Below are 24,974 nucleotides of genomic sequence, written 5' to 3' on the forward strand. Positions count from 1 at the left end.
ATTATACCATAGCCAAATGGAAAACTTTTGTTTCTTAAATGGAGTTTTGCTGTTTCTCAGGCTGGCCTTGAATTTCCAGATTTAAATGATCTTCCTGTTTCAGCTGCCTCAGTGAGAGGGACTTGGAACACCCGCCATCTCTCCCAAATCACGTCGAGTTTTTGATTATAGTCAATTCATAGTACATACAACAGTCAAAGAGTGCATTCAGACTAAAACTGCCCACAATAGTGTTTTGAATGGATCACAGGAAATCATTTGGGCCCAAATAACCTGTCATAGCCACATTTTGAGCAACGACCTTCTCCTCCTCTTTCACTTTAAGGACCTCCTCCTGCTCCTCCACATTTGTAAAAGACAACAGCTCTCTCCATCTGTACATGAATTGTCTCATATAGCTGCCTCTGAGGGTCTATCAGAGATCCCTACACACACTAATGTGAAAAGACCTTTATTACTTCTTGGCTCTGTGTTTCATGATCCCAACCTTTTCTTGTTTATTCTGTTTATTTTTGTGGCTTCATCTTGGTTAAGCTCATACCAATATTAAGAAATTATTTCAGTGGTCTCCCCTTGACTGTCTAGAAGGTCTTGCAGATATACAGCAAAAGGATCTTTATAAAAAAGATCAGGACACGCCTTGCCATTAAAGGCAACAATAATAATAGTGGTTCTAGAACCATCTCCACTTTCTTGACTGCTTCTCTTCTTGGAGGTGAGCTCGATTGTTCTGGCCATTTACTCCGAGACTGTAGCATATCATAGAATACCCCGTTTATTTCCAATCCACTCCCAGCTAAAGTCTAGCTTTGCCAACCTATCAGCTGACCTTTTGTTCCAAACAAGAGCAGAAATAAATTTAAAGTATAACAAAAGAGACTCTTGGATTTGGTGGGTTGGTCAAGAATCCCAGAGACATTTAAATATGTGCATACACACACACACACACACACACACACACACACACACACGTCAAATAAAATAGACCAAACCCTCCCAAGCAACCCACATGTAACACATTTCACAATATCCCAAATAGTTGGGCCCATAATAGAAAAGTCTGGGTTTTAATTAGTTACAAAAATGGGGGACTTGGCTTTTTGTTATAGTTGCTTATTTGACTCTTGCTTATTTTTCTTATATTTACTGTGTTTGTTTTTCCCTTTAATATAGAAAGGATAGATGCACATGTATAGGCTTATATATGCCTAGAACTTCACTTAATGAGTTTACAAGGACTGATTTTAGTGTGTGTGATGGAATAGCTACATTGAAGAAAATGAGACATTGCTGATTCCCTATCATTCTGAAGTCTAATCATGCTTTTATTCTTGGTTTTGATTTGTTTTAGTCTGTTTTGAATTATTTGATTTCAATATGTGTGAGGGTATGGACAGCTATTTTGAATAAAACAAGAAACAATATGGTAGCCATTACTGATTTCCTATTGTCTGGTTTTGAAGACTCCTAAAGCTGTCATTGTTTTGATTGCTTTTATACTATTTTGTTATTGTATGTGAAGGTATGGGCAACTATTTTGAAGACAACAAGAGACTTTCTGGTGACCACTGCTGATTTCCTGTTGTCTTGTCTTTAAGACCTGTGTTATTTGCATTGTTTTACTCTGATCTGTTTTGTTCTGTTTTATTCTTTTTAAAATAAAAAAGCCAGGGATGTGTGATTTGTTATCTTGTCATTTAAGAACAGTCTTACACACAGAATCCAAACCAGCGATTTGTAAATTTTCACGACTTTCTCCCTCAGTGATCCCCAGGAAACCTTGTTCCCTGCCCCACACCTGTCTGGACACACACAGCCCTGCAGCTCAGTACGACAGCGCTGTAGTTATTAGCAGGCTTTGTGACCTAAAGTAACCTTAACAGGTGCACACAACTCTGATGGGAAGCACCTACGGCCCAGGTGCTATTAATCAACTGCTGTACTGGTCATGTGGGGGTAACCTGGGGGAGGGCAGAGGGGACAAGGACAATTAGAAATTGCTGAGTTACCATGGTTTTTTTGCTGTGAGATTTCATTTCTGTACACACACGCAAAGATAGTCAACTGAAGGCTTTTATCCTCGGCCTGAAAACACAGTTACAGGTTTGAACCAACAGCAGGACTGGGAAAGACGCAGAGTTGGAGTTCAGTTTGTACTTCCTGGATATAGGCTGGGACTTTACTCATCCGGCCCACCTTCTGAGAAACGGCACCAGACCATACTTTTCTGAGCTCAAAATCAGCGAATGATCCTCACCTACTGCACTATTCCTTTCTCTTAAAAGGCAATTCTAAGAAATCCTCATCTCTTTTACAAGCAGGAACCATCATTTTTTGACCTAGATGTGTTGTTGCCCAACTAAAAGACTTATAATTTCTCTTGTATCCATGCAGTCTTACAGATAGGTGTGCTGAGACTAAATTCTAGTTGATGTAAACCAAAGTATGGTATATTACCGCCTGCAAAGATCTTTGAAAAGGAGCCAAGGTCCTTCTCCCTTTCTCCTTTCTGGAATGCTTATGTAAAGGTTGGTGCTCAAGCAGCCATATTGTACATATAGTAGAGATCACAAAACAAAGAGACAGGAGCTCAGGTCCCTGAGCCTGCACACAGCTGCTGCATCTTCACCCTGGTCTGCCAACCTCTCAACCTCTTTCATGTGAGGGAAGAACAAATGTCCATTTTAGTATGTGTGAGGTGTGATAAAAATATGGTGGATATTTAAGAAATTTGGATAAAGTCACACTGTCATTAATGCCCCCCAGTACTTCCCTAGTTTTGGGGGAACACACTTAGCCCACTGTTCTTGCTACTTTCTGAAGCATTTCTTTTTTGCATATCTCTGTGTCCTGAATCAACTCAAAGTGCTTCTCTTTCCTGGCCATTTCAACATTGGGGAAGAGCCAGAAATCACACGGTGCTAGCCCAGTGACTAAGGTGGCTGAAGACACACCTCAAATGGCAGTAAATGTTTTCAATTGATTCAGGATGCCAAGGAAGCCATGGAAGAACACTTCCTGTTTCAGAAAGTGGCAAGAATGACAAGGATATGTGTGCTCAGAGTGAGTGCGAATCAGGGCAATGGGTCTTTTATGGAGATAAACTTTCTTTAAACATTCACTGTACTGGGTGACCACACCTCAGTATATAAGCATTTTGCTGACACATAAATGAACCTAATTCTAACTGTTACTAATAGACCTTAAAAGTCATAATAGACTTCATTTTACAGATAAGGACACTAATGATTAAAGATCAGCTTTGATAAATGTGTCAACTGGGGAAGTTGCGTTACCAGATTCATTACACCTCTGTTTATTCTTCAAAAGATAGATGAGGAAGGTTCTATTTTATATGCTGCCCAGTATCTGCTAAATGAATACAAATTTGTATTTCACATTTCTGTGAATCTCTGAGGCCTTCCAATAGGCACATCTAATCCTAAATCATACAAATTCAAGGAATAAGCTGTTAGATAATAAAAAGCATGATGAACACACTTGAAAGTTCTCTTTCCCGCTAGATTCATCAGCTTCCACATGACTCCATCCACATCTTAGTACATAAACCTATAGAACTACATTAACGTGCACTGATGTTTTAGAAAACAGTAGATGGGGATTCCTGGCACTCCACTGTGCACCCTCCTACATTCTGCACTCACACAACCTACTCTTGCTGCTACTGAACATAGAAAAAAGTTTCTTCCTCTATGAACAGTGTTTTGGTTTGGATCTTAAATGCCGCGCCCCCCCCCCCAAGAGGCCTGTGTGTTGAAGCTTGGTCTCAGCCTCTGGTGTTATTGGGAGGAGGTGGAGCCTACCAAGAGGAAATGATGTCACTGGGGGCGTGGCCTTGTTCTCTTTCAGTTTTCTGGCTGCAATGATGTGAGCAGCTTTGCTCCACCATATGCTCTAGCCACGAGTGCTGCCTCACCACAGGTTCATAGCGATGGAGCCATCTGACTATGGACTGAAACCTCTGCAATTGAGGGCCAAAATAAATCTTGACTTCTTTTAAATTGATATTTTCAGGTATTTTGTCACAGTGATGGAAAGCTAACACATGCAATAATTTGAAGTCATGTGCCTCATCTTCTAAAACTCCTCTGTTCTTGCTTCTAGTGTCTGAATTAAAAATGGTAGCAGAGGGATGGGTTTTATGTGATTCCTCCTTCTTCCATTCTACCTCCAGAAATAATAGTTCTACCCTCAAGAATAAAAACACCCAATCCTGAACATTGGTTCTTTCCTTCCTTCTCTGCCCATTATTGCCCAAATATTTGGGAGGGCACTGTGCTCCTTTTCAAATAAAAGGGCTGAACCGCAGAGATAGTTCTGTATTTTGTAATCCATTTTTAGTTCTTTGGTGAACATCATAGATAGGGTCAGCCTCTAGCATTTTTGCATCCCCGTCTTTCCTCTACACTTTGAGATAAAGATGAACCAGAGGGCCCAAGGCCTTGGCTCGTCCCTGCTCCCTCTGCTAATATCCAATATCTGCTTAAATGCTAACTTTTGCCCTAAAGAGAAACTCTCTTTCTGTGTTACAGTCCACCAGGACTCAAGCCCTGACTTGAAACTATCTGCCTTGAAAGATGATTTTCTCTCTCAACCACCGTGAAAGATGGTTCAGTGTATAATGGCCCCGAGATGCTAAAAGGGAGGCCAAGCAGTCAGCCGTCCTGAGCTTTGCCGCTGTTCATTAGGAAGAGCAATACTGATCTAACTCTGTGCTGGAGTGGGAGCCAGCAAGAGCTGGAGGCGCCGGGTACTGAGACAGAGATCATCTGTGTCTTACCAATCTGCCTTTTTTGTTTTGTTTTGTAGAATGTGGATGAATACCGAGTTCTCAAACTTATCTGTATTCTCAGCCCTGGTTTTACCTTGGAGTTTTTAGACAGGATCTCACCAAGGTGCTAAGGTGCCCACGCTGGGCTCAAACCTGCAATTCTCCTGCCTCAGTTTCCCACAGTGTTGGGATTACAGGTGTGTACCACCACATTCAGCTCACTCTAATATTTTCAGAAGTGGAAAGAATGTTGGGTAGGGGTGACAAGGTAGTGACTGCGTTTCAAAGTATGACCATGTGTGTCACAGTCTGATTTGCTCCTCCCAGAATTCTGCATAAGGAGGGAATTCTGAGTATCTTGGGGTTCAGAGGAATGGACTGAAAAACCTAGAGCCTAGCAAGGCTGTGTCCTTGCTTGGTCCTCGGATTGAGAGGAGCTGTCTTTTCTACACAAGCCCCTGGGCATACTTCAGAACTGTTTTCATTTCAGTCTACTATTTTCTACACTAGAAATAACCCAAGACCTGAGGGTACAGATGTGTTACAGAGCAGAAGCCACGAAAATTGCTTCTCTTTGCTTTCATGAAGTTTCAAGAGTGATCTGAAGAAAAAGCTACGTGATGAAAGGAACTGATAAATGTGATTTTAAGAAAAGTTGGGAGAATTACAAAAAACAAACTCTTACCCTAGGTGTCTGGGTTGTCTTCAAAATATGTTTTTCCCCCTGATATAAAATAAACTGTGCTTGTATTTGAAATTACAGGAAATGTAAAAATATAAAAATTGTTTCTAATTCCGTGAAGCATAATCCTACATTGGTGATGGCAAACCTTTTAGGGCTTTCAATGACATAAGCAGCCCTATGGCATGTGTGGCACAGGTTTGCCACCACTGCTCTGGATGTCATATTTATTTGATGTATATTTATTTTTATTTATAATTCCAACAACCTGTTATATCCACTATTTATTCTGCCCCTTGTCATGGTACTACAGATTGAACCCAGGACCTCCCACTGTTCCTTGTTTATTTCTTCTGACATATATTTTTTCTAAAGCTCACAAACATTTATGCAATTATAAAACCAGAATTTTAAATGTATAATTTTGAGTTTTGCTTTCACACTGTAACAAGACCAATTGGACAGAATCAACTTTTTAAAACCAGTTAGAGGAAGTATAAAACTGGAAACACTGCACACTGTCAAATCCAAAAGCATTAGGTGAGTGGTAACTTTGATATACTTACTAATGGAGCTCAGTCTTAAATCAGTTAGCAAACGCTGACTGAGTCTCAAACAGTTGAAACCACCCGAGAAGTGAGGCTCAGGGAGCTGGTGGCAGGTAACACGGAGATCCTGCTGCTGTCCCCACCTGACATCCTAGAGCCTCAGAGGGAGGGACCTGCAGGAAAAGTCCAGGGCAGCAGGCTCAGTGTGCTTTCCCATCAAAGTGTTACCGCAAAGCAAACCAAAGTTGTATATGCCACGCTCTAAGAATAGCATTTAATTTATTTACAGGAAGCAACCATCTAATTGCTTTAAAAATAGCCAGTTGTGCACAAATATTTTGCTAATTAAAAATGACCAGAGTTGAAGACAAAGTGGCAGAAAGTTACAGGAAAAAAAAGAATGAGGATGTATTATGCACATGGATCAACTTCCCACAAAGACTGTGATCACACTGGACTGCAAATAGGCGCTAAGAAAAATTTTAAAAAATGAATATATGCCCCAGTACCTATGCATACTAAATATGAGTTAATCTGAGATAAAAATGATTTAATTATATTTCTTTGTGATGTCTTTGTGTAATCAGATTGGACTTGCTCAGCATGTGAGTGAACGTTTATTGCTATACCACGAACAGGTATTAATATCTTTAATAACATTTCCATTTCAGCTAGCCAGGCAAGAAGACATATGATAGCAAAAGATTTATAAGAGGCTGATGTGGTCTTCAAAAATAAACCTAGTATTTGGAATGAAAAATTTTAAAAGCTTTTAGAGACAAAGTCTTGCTTTGTAGTGCACACTGACCTTGAACTCACCGTGTTGCCCAGGCTGGCTTCAAACTTAAGGCGATCTTCCTGGTTTAGCCTTCTGAGTGCTGGGGTTCCAGGTGTGTGCCACCATGCCCAGCTGAGATGAATTTAATTGTTTCAGTTTATTGCCAAGTGTCTAAAAAGATACCGAAATTTACAGTATTTCTTTAACTTCTTTCTCTCATGCAATACTGTAAAGTATCTGTAATATAATAATTGTGATTCAATTCAGGGCACATAAGAGGCTACATGTCAGTCATCTTTACATAATGTTTTTGACACCCATTTTTAAATCATCTATAAAACTTCAAGGAATACTGAGGAAACAGGAAGTTGAGCATCTGTGTGAATTCCAGGAAGGAGACCAACCCTGGGCAGAAAGGCTGGATGGGTGGGTGAGTGTGTGTGTTTCATTCATGCTGCTATCTCACTGAGCCCAGAGTGAGACCCAAGAAAAGGGAAAAAGCTGATGAGAAGCAGACAATCCAGTATATAGAAAAAGAAAGTGAAAAACAAGCTGGGAGAGAACAGGAGAGAGGCTCACAGATGCATGCGTTTGGAAGAAATTGCAGACTGAGTTGAGGCCTCCAACATGGAAATGCAACATTGGATGCATCTGGTTTCGTATACATTTAGTCCTATGAAGTGAATTCCATTTGAGAAGAGCTGATAGTAATGGTCACTTCTGAAATGCCAAGGTCCCATGGATGCAACCAGCCGACTTCTTTACCACAGTACTGATTTTGAGCACCACACAATGTGATCACAGGGACAGGAATCTTATGTGGCAGAAAGGGGACAAAGCAGGGGGATACGAGACTGAACAAGAAGCCCAAAGGCCAGGCGGGTCTTCAGGTAGCTCCCCGGCTAAAGAGGGTCCACACAGCCTGAGTACCTCTGGTTAGGGTTTCTTCTATCCCTTGACATTTGCAATTGTTAACTGTATTTTTACATTTATGTGGGCTTGATGGTGCAGTTTTTCCTTACAAATGCTCTGATCACCACCAATGATCTAAAATTTCTGACCTGTAGTTTAGTTTCTCTGTGTATAAGGTTTTTAGTTACTTTTCCATCTGCTTCATGAATATGTTGTGTAGGGCCAAAAGGCAATTGTGAGCCACTGCCAAATGAAAGATAAATGGCATAGATCTTTTGATCTGCTCCTTCCTGTTTCAAGTGAGGGAATTCAGCCCATTCCAGGACAGCCTGGGGGCCTTTTTTCTATCAGGTAACAGCATTAACTTTCAGAACAGATCTGTTACCCTGCCCACTGCTATATGAACTTTGTAGCACTTTCTTCATTGCTATTAACAACCGGGTTACAGATCTTTTATTTTTAGCAAAAGACTGATAAACGAGATAGGTCCATGTACAAAATGTTGGTGATACATTGTAATGACCTTCTCAAAATGTAGCAGCTGCTCAAAAATCAAATTCCTTAGCACCTGCTATAAACTTAGATTCACATCTGAAGTTTTTCAGACAAGGGCAAAAGAAAATAATACTATCCCTGCTCAAAGGAGCTTACAATCCAGTTGTTAAAAATTAGTCTCATACATTTAAAAAAATTAGGGAAAAGACTGTAGCCAGTGAAGTGCAAAATTGGAGAGTATACTCAATTAGCAAGCTAGATGGTTTATTAGAAACAAAAGTAGCTTAATAAGTTCTCTTACCAGGAAACCATAGTTCAAGCCTGCTTAAACATCAAATCTGGCTTCCCACAACTGATTAACCTGAAAATGGTTTAGCATAACACTAATCCTTTAATTTAACAATCTATAAATGCCTTACATAACAAGTTCCACTGAACCCTTTCTTAGATTCATAATGATGAGTCATGTCGACCACGCGACCTGGTGTTCATTTTAATGAGCACCTCTGGACCTTAATGAAATAGCTCAGGTCCAAGCGTGCATCAATTAAAGAAAAGATGTCTTGAAAGGTATAAATGGTGATGGATCATCTGTGGCCTGCTACCCAGGGTCGCAGTGCTGTAAGAGCGCCTGTGGGCTTGTGAGATCTGCCTGGTAAGGTACCTCCAAATCAGTCTGACACAGAGCTAAACCAGGACCTCGCAGGAAAGGAGGAAACGTCAGTACAAAAGCATGACAAGAATGCCATTGAAGGAGAACTGCCAAGAGCGGAGAAATACATCTGAGCAACAGGCAGAGTGCGATGGAAGAGTATTGCACGTAATTAAAAAATTATTCTAAAGGCCACCTTGCCTTCGATTCCCATCAGTAACTTCCCCCTTGCTTCAAACACACTTACTCCATTGTTGTCATATTTGGAAGCAGTTCTAAAAGTCCTCTTTCATGAGTGTCTTTAGTTGTATCAAAGTGGCTGCCTTGATGTCCTCAATCAACCCAAAATGTTTACCAATCTTGGTTTTGATTTTGAGGAAGAGCCAGCAGTTACCCGGTACCAGATTTGGTGAACAGGGTGGATGAAGACAGGCTGTCACATTTTTATAAGCCTTTCTTTCCACTGGATGGTACTCAGTGGCAGTGTTCAGTGTGTTTTTGACCATACCTTGTAAAGATGCTCACAAAAGATGATTTTCAGAAAGTGGTAACCACAGGTATGTGTGTTTGAAGTAACAGAGTATCTTGGGCGAGGTGTCTTTTACTGTTATACATTTCTTATAAAAAATTAAACATTCATAGTATTTTCCGATCACCCCCATGTCATACCTGTGGTGTAACCTGTATGACTTCTGTGTTTTGCCAAGGACAAGAGGAAGGCCTGGTGCTAACCTGAGCCCTTGACAATGTCTGACTTGGCAGCAGTACAAAGAAAAATGGGCAACTGAGCTCGCTAACTTCCCTTCAGAAGAACTGGGCATGGAGAAAAAGACACACTTCAGAACCCCACCACCCCAAAACTCTGGGGCCAACAATGGAAGCAGTAAAGGGGGGGTAAAGGCTCCTGTCACTTGACCTCCTGGGGCTTGACTAATCCACCTTCTAAACAAAACTCTTTCCTTTCCAAACACAAACAGTTAAAGTGGCCTGGGGGCGTGGCTTAGTGGAAGAGTACATCTTAGTATGGAGAAGGCCTCCAGTTCTATGCCCCAGCATTGCAAAATAAATAAATAAATAAACTTTAAGAAGCACAGCCCTGTTACTTCGAGTGCAAAGCCTTGTCTTCGGGAAAAGCGTCCCTGGGGAAACAGCTGTCAACAACGCTAAGATTCCTTGATCGCCTACAGATGTCAATGCTCATCCTACCCTCCCCACCACAGCACAAAAATCAGGGAGTTAAAATCATTCTTCGTCACTTGTTCTCTTGCGCTGATGCTTTTGGCAGCTTCTAGGGATTTGGGCAGAATGTCTGACTGCATTCTGGAGCGGGAGGAAGGCCGTGCAGTGACCGACTCCCTGTCCTGTGCACATGGGAGCCCACTGGATCTCATCTGGTCATCAGGTCTGTGTCTTTGTTTTTCACTACCTATTGCTTCCTCTGAAACAAACTTCAGCATTTTCTCTGACCCCAATTTAGCCATTTGCTCACCTAAATTGCTTTGAGAATCAAAAGAGTCTAAGCCATTAGCTCTGGAAGACGAGCTTCCTATGAAAGAAAGGCCATGGCCAATGTATTGCCTTTTACCACAAGAACAGAGAATTTGAGTAGAGCCTGCGTGCTCAGTTGGCTGTGGCTCTTCCACCAGGGCTGCCCTTCAGAAGCTGTGCCCTTTCGTGTCAGCCGTGAACCCCAGGACCCCATGGCCCCCACGCCCACAACCCTGCTGCCTCAGGGTGCCTGTGGCACACTTATTAATAAATTTTCTGCATGGTTACATAAGCCTGCAAAAGAGGAAAATGTAAATGATTCAAGAAGACAGTCTTCATGTGGTTCTCATGAAATCTTTAATACCTCAAGACTTAGGGAAGAGCCCTCCTGGCAAGATACAATCAATTTTCATGCTTCATTAGGAAAAAACTCCTTTCGGTAATGTTACAGAAATGGCTACAGGCCAAAGAGGGGAAAATTACACTCTGCACTGAACCAAACCCTGAGGAACTTTGGGCTAAATCCTTTCTTCATGCCTGAGGCATCTCTGAAACAAGAATAAAGGCTTTCTTGGCGTTGGTGGAGATTGTATTGGACTAGCCCGAGTTCGCCCAGGATCACACCTAATCCAGAAGAACTCACATTCAATAGATCAGGTCAGGGATTTTTTTTTTTTTTTTTTTTTGTCTTTTTCCTTTTTATCGGTACCGGGGATTGAACTCACGACTGCCTGCTTGCAAGGCAGGTGCTTACGCCGCTGAGCTAAATCCCCAGCCCCCAGGGATTTTTTTTTTTTTGTTGTTGTTGTTCTTTTCCATGGTCCTAGGTAGGGGACCTAAAGCTTGCATACTGTGCCAGTCCACTTTTAGAATTTTGAAACAGTGTCTTGCCCAGGCTGGGCTCAAATGCATACTTGTCCTGTCCTGCCTCAGTCTCCCAGCATGCTGGGGTTACAGCGATCTACCATCCTGCCTGATGTTTTTCTTTCTTTTTTCTTGTAAATTTGGATGGACTATAGCTGAAACCAACAGTCACCCCAAAACATTGCAAATGATACGAAGGTGCACACGGGTATATGGAGGGGGAGGGAGTAAGTGAGAAAAGACTGGGACCCGGCCACTCGCATGCTGAGTCTCTTTAAAGGCAAAAGCACATCATGCCAGCTTTAAAAGCCGTAGCTTTTAAAGACACATTTCTCCTTTACGAGAATCCAGAATGCAAAACTGTTTTAAGACACTATTTACATGTTTTCTGACACTTAAATAGTTGACAAGCTCTCAGTTCTCTGAAAAAAAAAATGGATACAAATTATGCTTTATGGTCTCAAAATAACCTATTCTTAGACTTGTTCAAGTTAAAAGCATTGTCACACTGCTGTTACATTTGCTCAAGGAAGTTACCAAGACCTGGTGACATTCTCAAAGGGGATGGAGCGTCAAAGAGATACCTGCAGGGACCTAGCACTCTAGTTTCAAAACTGCTTAATTCATTTATTAGTTCACACATGGATCCATACATTTCCAGAAGCCTCAAGAATTATACCACAAAATCCCTGCAGATTTTAGGAATAAAACCAAAACAAATCATATTTATAATCCCAGCTAACAAAGGGTGGATCAATATCACTGTCGGCTGTAGTGTGATGGTTTGCCCACGGACTTTCCTACCCACCTAAATTCCTTCACTGGATTCCCTAATTTTATGTTAGGTTTTGGGAGGTGACTAGGATGGGAAGGAGGCACCCTTATAAATGGGATTAGCACTCTTATAAAAGAGGCCACTTTCACCATGCAAGAGCATAGCAACAAGGTGACATCTAGGAACCAGGACATGGGCTGTCACCAGTGATGGAGTCTGCCAGTCCCTTGAACTTGTCCATCTGTGAGAAACACATTTCTACTGATACTATTTCATAACAGTAGCCAAATGGACTAAGACGTTGTTCAAAGCCAAAAATACGTAAATCAAAGTAAGTCACGTGTGAAACCATCATGCTGGGCTGAGCACGGTGTACTCTTTGTAAACTCTGGGAAATAAATCTGCTGGGGGTCACATGATCACGCCAGCTCTCAGCCCTGCATCTTGAATCCCGACGGTAACACTGCACGCTGCTCTTCCTCCAGCCAGAGATGCACCTGCCTTTCTGTGTCAATAACACTCAGGGTTCTCCATCTGGTCACTAAGACCTGTGAGAGTCACATTACCCAGGTTACAGGAGGCTCTGGAGGGCCAGTGCTGACTGGGTTACTGGCATACGCAGATGCAGACATACTCTGTCGGAGTGACAGCCATCCAGCAGCAGAGAGGAAAACGCCCGCCTGTCTGCATGTGTGCACAGAGGAGCGCACAGACAGAGGGCCACAGTCAGGTGCAGGGATCACATCTGAGCTGAATCTTGAAAGATGAGCAGCAGCCAAAAGCAGAGGAACGGCGCTTGGCTAAGCAGTGGCGAGGCATGTGGAAAGTCAGGACAGCGAGAGGGTGCACGATGTGATGGGAGTGGTACGTGGTTACCTGAGGCTCCATCGGTTGCTGCACAGTTCACACAGAAGCATCACTGCACACAGCAGTGTGTACAGGAGATGTGATGGGCAAGTTTAAAATCCACGCACCTGGTCCTGCTTTCTCTGTGATGGGTAAAGCAATCACGAACTCTGCAAGCCCTGTTACAGCCACACGGCTACACTCTGGCTCCCCCAACCCCACTCTTTACTCTTGCACACTGCGAACAGCTACTTGAGCCATTCTGCCTTCCTAGGCCACCATCATTCTTCAAAGCTCAGGTCAAGTTCCGATTGTTGCAAAAGCCTTCCTTGTCCCCTTCTACCTAGAACAGAACCTTTGATTGCCATTCCAGTTTGTCAGTCTGTCCTACAGATACAGCCTTGCATCCCACCACTAATGCACCTTAGCTTTACCCTTTGTACTTTACAAAGCACTGCTCTATCCATCATTCCTTCAATATCATCCCGAGTTATTCTTTAGTATTAACAATGGACCCTTTTTCCTGATCAGCAAACTGAGGTGCAATGTAATTAAGGAACATTTCCAAGGTCAAAGAACATGTAAAAGAAGAGCAGCAGGAGGCTTAGGTGGGTCTGCATGGACAGCACACACCTGGCCAGCAGGCTATGGAACAGTTCTGCTGCCCATGGCCATGCTTTGGTGTGGCTGGAGGGTCCTTCAAAGGTGGTCTCTAACAGGCTGGCTGGGTGCATCTCTGCATTTGTTCAGGACACAAACTGCATGTCCATCAGTGCCTCCTAACCTGCTGCAATCCACCCAGACACTGCTGGAATCAATGCCCAGACAAGGTGCTAGGGACAATGCATCAGGTTCCTTTCCTCAGAACACAGGGATGTTTCAGATTCATGTCCAGGGACAGAGATGCCACTGCCATCTGTCTACCAACGCTTAAAGGGGGAAGTCTATGACATGCCAGGATGACCAACTGTGTAAAAAATCAAAGTCAGTAACCCTTAAACATCAAGGAGCTGCAGGCACGCCATCCTAGTCCCACACCCCTTCAAAGGCTTGGTTACTTAACATCTAGCATTCCCTGTTTCGACATTTGGGCTCGTTTAGGGAGATAGTAAGGAATTAGTACCCACGTGATGTTTTTGAAAGGCTTCTCCTCCACCTGAAAATGCCAGACACATTTCAGATGTCAAATGTAACGTGGGGCTCCGGGGAGGGGCTGACGGATCCATGTGAGTGCTCTGAAGTGGGTGTAGAAGCCTGTCTGGATCATTGTCTCTCCTGCACACGCACATGCAAATGTTCACAGGCTTGGAGGAATAAATAGCGCTTAGGGGAGTGTGAGATTACATCACATCCTCAAGAGGGCCCTGTTACCTAAAATTGATGCCTGCTTGACAATCCTCTCTTGCTGAAAGGGCTCACTGGAAACCAAAGCTACTGGGCTCATTTTGACCTCCTCCCAAACAATCACTTTGAGAGGGCTGTTATGGGTGGGATTATGCCCCTCCAAATTTATATATTAATATCTTCACTCTTCACACTGTTCAAGATGACCTTATTTGGAAACAGGGTTGTTGCAGATATTATTGAGGTCATCCTGGAACACAGAGGGCCCCTAATCAAGTGGATGTTCTTGCAAAAAGGAGAAACTTAGACTCAGACAAGTACACAGGGAAAAGAGCACCTGAACTACAGTGATATTTCCAAGCTAAGGGGCTACCAGAAGCTAAGGGAGACCTGACGCAGATTCCCCGCTAGCATCTCCAGAGGGAGCACGGCCAACACCTTGATTTCGAACTATCAGCCTTCACAGCTGCTGCACGTAAGTTGCATGGTTTAAGACACTGACTTTGTGGTATTTAACCTGGCAGCCCTGCAAACTATTCTAGGCATACATAACAGTTTGAATGTGAAGAAATTAATTCACCATTTGATGACTGGAATTCTTTTTGATGTCATGACCCTAACATTTAACTTCTTTGAGCATATGTTCTGTTTACTCACCCAAATTAAAGAATTCCTACCATAAAGCAGAGACACAGGCAATGCATAGTGACCCGAGTCTCTCTTTCAGAGTGGACAGCTTTGCAGTCAAGTCATCCACATGGAGCATGGCCACACCCTCCACTATTGCTCAGGCAGGTACCAAACCTCTGTCCTTTTGAGAAGTCTCTCGTAGTCAAAAGTCATACAATATTATTAAAACACTTCACCTTGGAGCCACTGCTATTTCTATACTGACTAAAGTCTCTACTTACAGATTTAAAATATGAAATAACAGAATAGAAGTCTATTTAAAATAGATCAAAACATCCCAAATTTAGGCTCCACTAATTGGTAAGTAGCTATGAGTAATTTTATCCAGTGAAAAACCAAGAATTCTTTCAGAAGCTTTTGCTTTTTAAGAAACAGGATTAGATTAGAAATTAATAACTCAAAGAAATTAGTAAGGTGAAAAGACAGGGTATTTAAATTACTCTAAAAATTCAAGATATTTTTAAAGCGCATTAATGTAAACAGAACTGGAAGGACTTCTAGGTGGGGACACTTTATCATCCTGCCCTTGTTCTGCTTGAGCCCTTTTTCCGTTAAACACACTTATATTTCCTTTATAACTGTAACACTTAAAGTCTTCGCTTTATGAGGCAGTAGAGCACGGTGCTCACAGTAAATGCTAAATTTATTTCATTCATTATTGGTGATAATTAACATTGTATTTGTGTTCAAACTGTTAATGATAATTAATGTTGGATTTATGCTAAAATAATCCACCACTTAATAAGACACAATTCTTAGGCATTCTGCTGCCTGCACAGAGTTTCCTGTTCATGGTCATTGGATCATTTGGTCATTTACTTTGTTTGGACCATTTCCCATCTAAACACCAGGCACAGAGCAAGTAACTGGAGACAAACATGGGTACCTTGCATCCTTTCTGCCCCAAATGGAGGATGGATGGGGACAGTTTGATTATAGGTCACTCTTCTGGCCAATTAAGTAACAACCAATGTGCTATTGCATAAAGAAAAGATTAACTCAGGGGCCAGGGATTTACTTCAGTGGCTCAAGTGCTTGCCTGGTAAGTGTGAGGTTGTGAGTTCAATTCCCAGTGCCAAAAACAAACAAGCAAGCAAACCAAAAAACCCCACAAAAACCCCCCGCAAAGATTAATTTAGTCATTGGAAAGGTTATGAACACAATGCTAGGTGGGGTACTTTGCTTTGATATTAGTGATATGAACTTTAGTTAATAACATTATCATCCATCTAAAGAAAAAGTCTAGGGGCTGGGGATTTAGCTCAGTGGCATAAGCGCCTGCGTTGCAAGCAGGCAGTCATGGGTTCGATCCCTGGTACCGATAAAAAGGAAAAAGAAAAAAAAAGAAAAAAGAAAAAGTCTGGAACAACCCTACTATTCTCTAAACATAAAAGTAGCAAATGTAGGAAAAGTAGCAAATTAGTCCACATCAGAAACGTCCAAATGGTCCTGCCAAGATTATGTGGGGTGTATGACTGTGTTCTCTCTCTTCCCTGTCATAAACTGCACTTTGTACATACAGGTGAGTACTTGATTAGGTGCCTGATTGCAATTTATACAATCATGGTTTGATACCAGCTTGTGTGGCACAAACCAATCCTTGTCTCTGCCACCAAGTTATACCTACGCTTCTTAATACATCTCCATGACCATCCTGGCTTTCAAAACATTGTTCCTTCCATTGCTCAGGACATGGACCAATGAAGAAATGTAGTATTTATATGATTAAAGAAACAGAATGTGGGATGAAACCCAGGAATGCTCCCTAAATATAGTGTCTGGCCTTCCTGGGAATGGCAAGATCATGAGACATGATCTTGAACAAATGGCACGTAACACGTGTGTGTGAGGTTTCTTCACATCCAACCCATTTTTGTTCCTAAGACTTCACCCATTCACTAAGTCTACACAACTGTCTTCTCTTTGCCTGATGTGTGACAGATCTGAGAAATACAGTTCCTCTTCTCAAAGAGTCCAATGTCTCATGCGCAGAGAGCACAGTAGGAATTTTACACGATGAATTTTCTGGACATAAAAGCCAGGTTCGATTCCTTGGAGGTGAGAGCAATGTTGAGTTTTTGATGGGAACACAGGAATTGCCACATGAAACCAGGGAGAAACTAACTGTACTCAGAGAGGGAGCTTGTGCAAAGGCCCGCAGAATCACAGAAAAGGACAGGCCACATCTGGGAGACCAGGAAAAGCCTGAGGGCCACAGTAAACCTCTGAAGGGTAAACAGAGCTATTTTCATAGTAAGGTCACCCTGGTCACCAAGTTCTAGAGGCAAGGAGAGAGGTACAGAGAACCTGGTGGTGGTATGTTCACTGTCTGAGGTCTGGCCTTGCCCGGGGGCTGTAATGATGGCTCCGATAAGTGGACCGGAGAGTGTCATGTGGCAGCGTCAGCACTGTGGCTACAGAAGGTTGGATGCAGGCACCCAGAGGAGAGGATGGCAGCTGCTGGCTGGGTTGTGTCACTCCCACAAACACTGCAGGAATCAACACAACAGCTTCTTTCTAACCTATCACTTTTCTTTCCACTGCGCCTCTAGGTCAGGACTGGCGAATCTTTTTGAGCTTTTGATGATAACAAACAGTCAGCTGTAGCATGCGTCTCACAGGTTCACCACCACTGCTCTAGGACATAGTCACGAACTTGAACTTGGCATCAGAGCCCTCTACGATCTCCTACACCCAGTAGGTACAGGGACACATGTTAGTGGATATTAGATACACAAAAACAACCTTCTCCATCTGACAACACATCAACGTTTTCTGATTACAGGTGTGGCTCAAAACTTGGCTGTTGTGAAAGAAGACAAATAACTTGTAACCCAGTCAACGGATAAGTGCAAACATATTTTTGAGCTTGTGCTGATCACAAACACATTCCCCTCCCGAGGCAGGGCTACACAGCATCCATCTGATATCACCACTGATCATTCCTCTTGAGGTAAAGAACCTGGATTCTCAGAGTATAAATGAGCTGCACTAAAGCATCAGTCTGCATTCTGGGTTTATTTCCTTTTTTGGGTATTTAAAAAAAATTTTTTTTTTGCAATGAAGCCACGGTTCAGAAATCTATGTACCCATCATGAAGGGACAGTTGTTCCAGTAGGTTTCCATCAGTCCCTCCTCCCCACTATTCGGCACTTTCCGAGTTGACAGTGTGTCAGCTGCTTGGAATGCTTTTTCCACCGAGTTCTCCACAATGCTCCTGCTGCAGCTTGGGAGATTTCAGGGTAGTGCTGACAGTCTGTTAACCATGAAAAATGGGAGTTCAGGACCGGTGGGGGTGGAGAACATTTCAACATCCTTGCAAAGGCACAAGATTGTTAGCACAGTTATGCTGAGAGTGTAAGCATTCCCTTTCAGATCAGACTGCGTTCTCAACCTCGAACTTTTACATAAGAGACAGAGAGCGACAGCTGTGATAAAACACCCCACACAAAGGGAGGGGGGCTGTGCACCTCAAGGAAGTGGAGGGGACAAATGGGAGCTCCTGAACCATGTTGACCTGCTGCACCGGGCTGCCCCAGGCCACCAGGGCTGGGAGGACATGGACAATGGCTCTTCTGTGAAGGAGAAATACCTTTTGTCAGGAATACGAGGAGAGTAAAAATGAAAGAAGAAATGCAATTTAAGACTAAAAAAGGTAGAGAAATGTGCAGACAGAGCAATTAATAGAGTTCTTCAGGGTGATAGTCTGAATGCCTCTAAATACGAACAGGACATCACTCCTTGAGATTCTGTCAATTATACCGATGATCTGTTTGGCTGTTCTTTGAAGAAAAGGACATGTTTAGTCATTAAACTTCTCGTACAGAAAATGTGTAATGAACAGTGGCCTAAATGAGCACATGTGGAGCGAGGCACTAAGCACGTCCCTGAATCACAGATGAATTAGGAATATGGGGAGATTAATGATGGTCACAGACCAGCATTCCACACTAACCTGCAGACCTCTACTCAGAGCATGAGCAGCAAGATGAACCAGAACTGGAGGACTGAGGCAGGAGGACTACAAGTTTAAACTCAGCTTGGGCAAATTACTGATTTCATGAGAACCCATACCCACCCCCTACCCCCAAAAAAAGCACAAACCCGAGGGCTGGACTGTAGCTCTGAGTGAAGGTCCTAGGTTGAATCCCTAGTAGTGAGGGAAGAAAAGTTGAAGCAGAAGCAAGATGAAGCAGCTCTCTCACCATAATTAAATGCCTCTGTACTCTGCAGGGTTACTGAGGAGCCTGGCAATATTCCCTAAGGGTGGTATCACACACATCCGGGTACTGAGTGAAACAGATACAGAAGAAGCTGGGAACCTCTTCCCTCCTATGTCCAGGTGTAAGACTTCTCCTCTGAAGGAAGAGGCAATTCCTGGTCACACTGTGCTTGCAAAGATCCTCAATCAAGGTGACTATTACCCTCCCAGAGACACCTGAACAGCATCGGGTCCCTGCTGGATGGTTACAGTAACCTAGAGATATCACTGGAATGAGAGGGCAGGGATGGACTAGGGGTACCAATTGAATCATAAGAGGAACTCATAGCTGAGTATCATCCTGGCTGCTTCATTATGAAACACTGCAAGTTTAATGAAACACTCTCTAAAACAGATGGTGCTGTCCTGGGGTTCTCCTCCATTTAATTATTTTCTCCCTATAAAATATCTGAAGAGCATATCAGATATCCTGTCGCAGGTCTTCTGAGCATGGCTGCAATAATATTAATAGCTAAAATTCATAGAGCACTCACCCTTTGCAAGGTAATCATGTATGTGTAACACACAATGAAAGCTTAGCCATCACAACAAATACAGTTTTAAATTTTACTGCAGTTTTAAATTTTCAGGTGTATGAACTCAGCCAAAGAGAAAGAAGCAACTTGTCTAAGTAATTGACTATGTTGGAGCAGCTTACATGTGAATCCAGGATTCAATGACTCCAAGCCCATTGAACAACCACTTTGGTGTGCAGGTAGGTGGAGCATCCGAACTACTCTGCTCAGGAGAGTTAAACAATCTGAGGAGCTGGACAGAGCCCTGAGCCCCAGAGGAGTCACCTAAGCACAGAACAAGCAGGAAGGTACAGGGGTCGCAGATCCCTGCCCTGCACAGTGCCATCCAGGGCTGGCCTGGAAGCAGTTCCACCAGCAGCCATGATGCACAGCTCACTACGTGCACTTGACTGCATTCTTGCCAGGATCTCTGCTACCAAAATATAGAATGTTCCTGACAGCGGTTCTTCACATAAAAACACAGGAAATTATTGGCAGCCACTGAAGAGCAAGCAGTGGTTCCATTGCGTGACACAGGATAATACCTACGTAAATTCCCAACCGAAGACCACGTGGTGAAATGTGGAAATAAAGATGCAGGAGAAATTTTGCTACTTCAAATTAAACACAGTAGATCAGATCTAGCATGTGTCCTTTAAAGGAAGAAAGCTGCCATCAGAGCTGGGAATTTCACAAGCAACTGTGGCCAGCATTTTATGGACAATACCAAGGAGGTGACAGGATTCAGTTAGATTTCAGAAAGCTGAGGCCCCGGGAGTGGAATGCTGCATGCCCTTTAGTAACTTGTATTCACTTTCTGTGCTTTTGCTTATGGGGCAATGAACCTTTCTGGAACTCAAGATTATCTGTACCCCAAAGCATCCATAGCTAGTTTGGAGTGTTTACTGAGAAGATAAATGAAATAATGTTGTACATTTGAAAAAGCTCTGGATAAATGATTTTAAGAAATATACAATCATCATGACTGCTATTTTTTAAAACATAGAACATGAACATTTTTATTCTACCTTGTTTATCCTGATCACCTTTATGTCCATTTATCTAACATCCATCCATCCATCGTTTTTTCTTCCTAAGCACACGCTTGTATTTAAAAGATAACAACTCTTGGTAGCAAATACACAGTTTCCAGTTATGCAGTTTCAGGTGCAATGGATGGAAGGTCTCTAAGCAGCAAGGCTTACATACTGCATTTATGGTAGATCTGTTGCCCAATTTCATCTGCCTTCCTTCTACTATGAGAGCCCTTAGTTACCTTGTTTCCGCTACACAGGGAAAGTCCTGAGCAGGAGAGGCAGTAAGTCTTAGTTTCCGCCCTTCCTAGCAATCCTTCTACTATAAGAACTACACCGCAGATACTAAACTAGTGGGTGACCCTCCTTCTCCTCATTCGCCTTCTGGAGAAACAGAAAACACAGAAGCCAAGAGCAGAGGATCCGCTGAAGGCACTAACTGGACATCCCGGGGTCCTACAACTAACAGTGTCACATTCCCTGCATCTCAAGTGAGCGATCCCAGCCTGCAGGGCTCACAGGTTGGGGACATGCTCATTGTGCTGCAGCCAACAGCTCAATCTGTTCCTTCTGAAAGCAGGTGTCACCAGCAGTCATAAGATTAACCCAGGCTCAAGGCTAAGGAGACCTATGCACACCCACCTTTTGTAAACTCTCTCATCAGCTCACTGCATTAAGATATAACCATTTCCCCACTGCAAAGTGTGTACATAGATTATTAATTTGCCTGCTCCTTTTTACTGATAGGGATAGTAAGGTTGGTTCATGGTGATATAAAGTGTGTATAGTGTGGTCTCAATATATGTTGACATTTACATTTTTTAAAATGTATTATAGTAAAAGATACATCCTGGTGAAGCCTCCTCAAGCACTGTCCCCTCCCTGCAGCCCCCAGCACTTACCCATATTCTTGTTACTTTCTGAAGCAGCTCTAGACCTTCTTCTTCATGAGTGGCTCATGAGTTGAGAGCTTGGACCTCAGCTCAAAGCGTTACTGAGAGATGGAAGAACTTTTAGAGGTGGGAAGTTGGGAGCTGTTAGGTCATTGTGGGTGTGGCCTTGAAGGGGATCTTGGGAGTCCAGCCCCTTCTCAGCTCTCTGCTTCCTGGCCACCTTGAGGTGCACAGGCGTTCTCTGTCACGTGCTCCTACCATGTGCTGCCACAGGCCCAAAGCAACAGGGACAAGTGACCATGGACCAAAACCTCTGAATCTATGAGCCATAGTAAACCTTCCTCCTTTTAAATTGACTTTTACAGGTATTTTGTCATAGTAAAGGGAGGCTGACTAGCGCAGGTGGGAAGATTCTAGTTCTGACTCTGCTCCACGACTGCCTTTCATATACAACATATCGGAGATATCTTGTCATCTGCCTCCCAGGAAGAATAGGAGAAAAACAAAGCCATCCAGATCAAGGATTTTAAAAACAAGGAAACACTATTCAGATGTAAATCGTTCTGTCTTTCTTTTAAAAAGAAGCCCCTCTATGATTTGCCTACAGCACAGCAGGGGCCACAGCAGCAAAGCAGTTGGGCTCTGTGTCCTTGGATACTATCCCAGGCATAGTTCCCCACCAGAATCATCTCTGAGTCTTTTAAAAACCACGCATGGTCACACATCCCTGACCTAGTATGAATCTTGAATTTTGTGGACCAGTGCTTAGAAAGTCATTTTAAAAACAATTCCCTAGAAGTCTCATCAAGCAGGTTTGGGGACCACTTTTTCATAATGGGTTTCTTTACGACAGAGTAAATTAAAGGGTAACACTGTGACTCATAAATCTGTTACCGCTTCCTTCTAGTAGAGGATATTGGCTTTACTGCAAGATTTAAAATTCTAACTCAAGAGTTTAGCTACTTCACTGGAAAGAGTTTCCTGGAAGCAAACTGGCTTTGGAAAGGTACTAAAAGGTTCTGGAAAAGGAATGTGTCCTATGATCCAGACTGAACTCTAGGCATGGCAGGAGGGGTGTGCATGGGATGGATGACCACAGGGCCTGATGGTGGCCTCCAGGACTCTAGTCTCTTTCATACTTTTTGTTTCTCTGTCCTCAAGGCCAGCAGCCCATAGAGAAGCCAGTGTCCTTCATGGCAGCCTGATGTGTCTACCTTCCTCTGGTGGGCCTGGTTTCTCTACCCAGCAGTTCAGGGACTGGCTCCTCAGTGGGAGAGATCCAAAGGCTGAGGAGCAGAGTTGGGTGGCAGACAACTCTCTATGCCCTTAAAGGAAATATGGAATTCTTCCCAGAGGTGATCAAGACCATGGCAGAAGCTTTGCCGGCTTGGCTGGCAGCAGAAATGGTACTGGCCAGCAACCATCAATCAACTGTCTTCTTCCCAGAGGGCTGTTGTCAGGCTGTTCAATTTGGGGGAAATTCCAGGCTTGCCCACAGAGACACCCCACACATGGGGAGGGTTGCTAAGAGCAAAGCCCGAGGTCCACCTGCCCATGAACAATGGGCCTAGCAATGGGCCTCTAGACCTGAACTTAGTAGCTATGACAAACCCGATAAATGCCAGCCATAAATTGTTTCTAAGCCAGTCTAATTTTCTCCCCTTGCCTGAGAATCCCGAATGCCTGATGTGCCATTAGTGGGCATTTTATAGTTACTGAATGGCTAGGCAGTTTTTCAACTGCTTCCTTTATCTCTAAAGTCACTGGCTCTTACAGTGTGGTCCTGGAGCCAGCTGGTCACGACCACCTAGAAACTAGCCATGAATACAGAGCCTCAAAGGCCCCCAGGGAATACTAATGTGCTAGAAACCTGAGTGCCACTATGGAGGATGTCACATGGATCCCTTTAACACCAAAAAGAAACAGGAACCATGTTTTTCAAGAACTTGCAAAATCTTAAGAACATTTCATCTGAGTGAATTCATAAGCAAAATACACATATTGACTTTTTTTTGCTTAAATAAAGACTATTTTCTTACTTCACCAAAAGATCACCTTTTTCCCCCAAAACAAAACAGCACATGATTTACAAATGATCAGATGGCAGAACTGTGGTGGATTGGCTTACAATATGCAAATCTAGCAGAATATTAGTGGCCTACCAATGTGTCTTCCAGCATGCATGACAGCATGTCATGGGCTATGGCATCAACATGTTCCCCCGGCTTTAAACCCGGATGAGACATGCATGACTGTCCCATCGGGGGCATCTGACCACCCGTCAGGTAGTAGGGCACCTTAGCCCCATCGTGCTCATGTTTAAAGTTCTATTCAGGAGCATGAATCACAAGGCACTATTTGGCATCCACGGGTGACTGGACTTTAAAGCTAGCCTTTTACTTTTCTTGTTTAAACAACAACCAACAACAGTGTCATACATTTTCGGTGTGAAATTCGAAAGCACAGCCATCCTCTTTCCTATTCAGTTATGACTGCCCCCTTTAATTTATGTGTGGCCCCATTATCTTCAATGGATAAGTTTCTCTGCCATGCTTAGACACGTCTTTGCGAGAAGCCTGAAGTATCTCTAAGAGGAAGTTGACAACTATGAAATTTGATTATGAGGGCTGTGCTGACCCATCCTCTGGCACCCAGCGCACTGCCCTGTGGTCACAGGAGGCACAGGTTGTCTGGGGGTACCTTTCCCAAGCTTGTGTGTCTGCAGTGGCAATCCTTTACTTCCCAACATACATGTCTCTTAGACCTTTCAGGAGTGCTAAAAGGAAAATGTTATTTTCTTCTTGCAATATTTTTCTAGCATCGTTTTTTTTCTTGATGACCAACAATGAGAACTGCACAAGGTTCTGTGACATTCAGCTGTTTAAATCTCTATTATCTTAAAAAGTAGAAATCACTTCAAGTATGAACCTCAATAACTGGATCCATAAACCATTTCTCAAAGATCATTTTGTTAGCCAAAGGGAAATACTGTGGAGAAAGGTAAACCAAGAGCAGATGGCTTGTCCAAAACCCACAAAAACAAAAACCCACTTCATGACCGTGTACCCTGTGCTTGTTTTCCGGGATGGCTTTGAACTTGACAGGTCATGGTACAATTCCGGACCTACACACAGCTAGAGACACAGTGGCACATTGGAGCCAGCCTGTACGGGTCTGTAAGTGCTGAGGATTGGATTTGCAAGCCAAAAACAACTACAAAAATTATTAAAAATTAAAGTATATAAGCTTATCATTGAGTAAATTACAATGAAACCTCATTGCTTCGCAACTGTCTTGCTGCATTTTACTATCTGTATCTGGTTGAAGTGAATTAGGTCTGTTTGCATGGCCAAAATACTACATCACGGTGGGCTGCCTGCATGTCCAGGGCATGGTGGATGATGT

General features: G+C 43.0%; 1 protein-coding gene across 20 annotated transcripts in view; it reads right to left on the bottom strand.

Moving 5' to 3' along the window:
- Atxn1 (ataxin 1) overlaps positions 1–24,974 on the bottom strand; it is a 380,609-nt gene that overhangs the window by 50,866 nt on the left and 304,769 nt on the right. Inside the window, exons 6-7 of one of the 20 annotated variants that reach the window (XM_063259914.1) lie at positions 6,842–6,971; positions 6,041–6,195 (exon numbers count right to left, since the gene is read on the bottom strand). The exons of 18 other annotated variants lie outside the window; for them this stretch is intronic. The gene's annotated coding sequence lies outside the window, so the exon portion shown is untranslated. Of the gene's footprint in view, positions 1–6,040; positions 6,196–6,830; positions 6,972–24,974 lie in introns of all 20 variants that reach the window. One more of the 20 variants, XM_063259913.1, reaches the window with a different exon arrangement.

Source organism: Cavia porcellus, unplaced genomic scaffold (genome assembly GCF_034190915.1).
Source record: "Cavia porcellus strain 051 isolate PalLab524CR breed Dunkin Hartley unplaced genomic scaffold, mCavPor4.1 scaffold_13, whole genome shotgun sequence".
Lineage (NCBI taxonomy): Eukaryota > Metazoa > Chordata > Mammalia > Rodentia > Caviidae > Cavia > Cavia porcellus.